This window comes from Camponotus vicinus, unplaced genomic scaffold (genome assembly GCF_025532165.1).
Source record: "Camponotus vicinus isolate PSW18456_S1 unplaced genomic scaffold, iyCamVici1.0 SCAF_22, whole genome shotgun sequence".
NCBI classification, from domain to species: domain Eukaryota; kingdom Metazoa; phylum Arthropoda; class Insecta; order Hymenoptera; family Formicidae; genus Camponotus; species Camponotus vicinus.
The window spans coordinates 22,501-25,000 of record NW_028141959.1 but is presented as its reverse complement, the minus strand read 5'-3'; the positions used below and the strand labels follow the sequence as shown (position 1 = coordinate 25,000).

Sequence of the window (2,500 nt, the reverse complement as noted above, 5' to 3'; positions counted from 1 at the left end):
TAGAGCTGCACTCTCAAGCAACCCGACTCTAAGGAGAGATCCTCCCGAGACGCGCACCGGTCGCTACGGGCCTGGCACCCTCTACGGGTAAGTGGCCCCATTCAAGATGGACTTGGACGCGACGCGACGCCTCGGGATAAGCGGATCCTCCCAAACACCACATTTCCCTGCGGCGGAACCGCGGGATTCGGTGCTGGGCTCTTTCCTGTTCGCTCGCCGCTACTGAGGAAATCCTAGTTAGTTTCTTTTCCTCCGCTTAATAATATGCTTAAATTCAGCGGGTAATCTCGCCTGCTCTGAGGTCGTCAGAGTTTTGTAGAGAAACTCTCTACAAAGTGATATAGAGAGATAGAGGGAGTGTGCGGTGGTGGAGTTATTGCGCTAAGTAGTATCATTATTGTTTGTTAACTACTACTATTGTTAGCGGTAACGCACCGACCGATATTGCGCGCGCGGCACAATCTAGTCTTGTTTCGCGGGGACGCGAGAGAGGAGATAGATATATTATAATATCGTTTTGCGCTTCTTTTCTTCCGTCCCTCTAACTTCCACGATTATAATAACACGGCGCGGCGTAATTATGATGCGCGCGCGCGCGTGTATATATATAACGGGCGCGGTATGGAATCGATTCGACGAGTACACGACGACGCGTGCCGGTCACAATCTTCGTTCGAAAATTTCGTGGACTCGGACACGCGGTCGGCTCGCGATTCATCCGCTTTTTTAAGGGTGGATTTCTCTCGCAATTTCTCTCCCTCCGCGTACCGCCGGACGACGACTGTGCGCGCGCCGCGGTTTCCCTTCTCCATATATTTTTACCGTAAGGTATCTCGCGCCGCGAGATAGGAGGCGAAGCCTCGCGTGTAATAAAAGGCGCGGTATCGCGCGAGCGCGCTGGCGCACCGAGAGACCGAGAGAGAGTCGCACAGCGCGACGACGCGATCGGAAGAGACAACGACGCGCTAGAAAGACGGACGCAGCAGAATGTGCTGCTGCGCCGCTTTCTTTTTGCATTTTATTCGCCAACTACGAGATCACTCGTAGAGAGCGAGATCATTCGAGTGTCGCGCGTCGTTCGTCGTCGTTCCTCTCGCTTAAACTTTTCGCATATTCTCTCGTGTGTCGTCGTTGTGTATATCTCCGCCGACAACTCTCTCCATATCATTCGACAGCCTCCGGGCGCCGCTCGCGCGCGCTTCGCTATCCTTTAAACGCTTTGTGCGTACACGCGCGCCTCTCTCCTCCTCTTTATAACTCCTCTCGCTGCACACACCTTCGGTGTCATTTCAGACGACGCCAATCGACGACGGCCTCTCGTCGAACCCGTCGCCAATACATACTGGGAGGGTGACAAAGAGGCTCTAGTCTCTCTCGGGCGAACGTCCAACGATCGCTCGTACGCCGTTTACGCAATGCGACGGGGGCACAGCGACGACAGCCGACGACATTTCGTCGTTTCACGGCTACGCCGTGGCTCGTCAGCTTGCGTAAGGGCGCAAGCAGTTTAGGTTTGTTAAAACGACCCTCAGCCAGGCGTGGTCCGGGAATTGTATCCGTGGACCGCAATGTGCGTTCGAAATGTCGATGTTCATGTGTCCTGCAGTTCACAAGTTGACGCGCAATTAGCTGCGTTCTTCATCGACCCACGAGCCAAGTGATCCACCGTTCAGGGTAATCGTTTTTCATTCGTCGCGTTCGTCGAACGCTTCACAGTTCATCCATCGTGGTCTCCACTCCGAAGAGTGAGAGAAAATCGTGGCTCTTCGATCAGCCTGGCCGCGCGTCCGAGCACGCGCGGACCGCCGCCGCAATCCCGGTAAAGGGATCGAGGCTACGGCACAAAGTTGGTTCGCGATCGGAGCGTCACTTCCCCCGTTCGACGGGGAAAGAGCCGGGGCGGAAAGTTCTTTGAATAAACCATCGGACACCATGGTCCTCTCGTCCGCCAGCCACACACCTCATCACACACGTTCGGCCGGTGCTTCTCGCGCGGCGCGCGTCGCACGCTGGCCTCTGCCCCGACATTAGCGGGGAGGGCGCGTAGCGACGACGACGACGACGACGACGAGTGCTGGCACGCACGTACGTTGAGAGCGAGCGCGTAGACGTAGGTTACCACCGGTTCGCTCGCGCTAACGCCGAATCGACGCTCCCGCTCGTGGCGAGATGCGTGATCGCGTCAAGCGTCTCGGCACTCCGTATCGCATATATATTTTCTTCGTTCGAATATGAGAATTTCAAAGTTCAACGGGCGCGCGCGCGTATCGCGACTCGCGCGACTGGCGCGCGAGCGGAACGCGACGGCGACACCGCGTGAAGCGAGAGACGGAGCGTCTCGGATATTGTTAAACGCTCTCATCTCCCACGCGAGCGACGTCGACGACGACAGAGTCGGACAGCACCACGAGGCGCGAAAGTCGGCGCGCGCGCTGCTGCTTGTCGCAGAGGCGCGGCCGCGCGCGTGGCGCGTCCGGACGTCGTGTCGCCGCGCGTCGAC

The 2,500-nt window shown here is 57.3% G+C and overlaps 2 non-coding genes across 2 annotated transcripts in view; both read right to left on the bottom strand.

Annotated features, from left to right (window-relative positions):
• The window catches only part of LOC145967686 (large subunit ribosomal RNA), a 4,073-nt gene extending 3,768 nt beyond the window's left edge, over positions 1 to 305 (bottom strand). The window contains exon 1 of the ribosomal RNA XR_014437488.1: positions 1 to 305. This exon is cut by the window's left edge and continues 3,768 nt beyond it. This is a non-coding gene — a ribosomal RNA (large subunit ribosomal RNA).
• A 1,217-nt stretch (positions 306 to 1,522) lies between these two features.
• Positions 1,523 to 1,677, bottom strand: LOC145967687 (5.8S ribosomal RNA). Its single transcript, XR_014437489.1, has one exon. It is a non-coding gene; the product is annotated as a 5.8S ribosomal RNA (ribosomal RNA).
• Between the last annotated feature and the right edge of the window lie 823 nt (positions 1,678 to 2,500).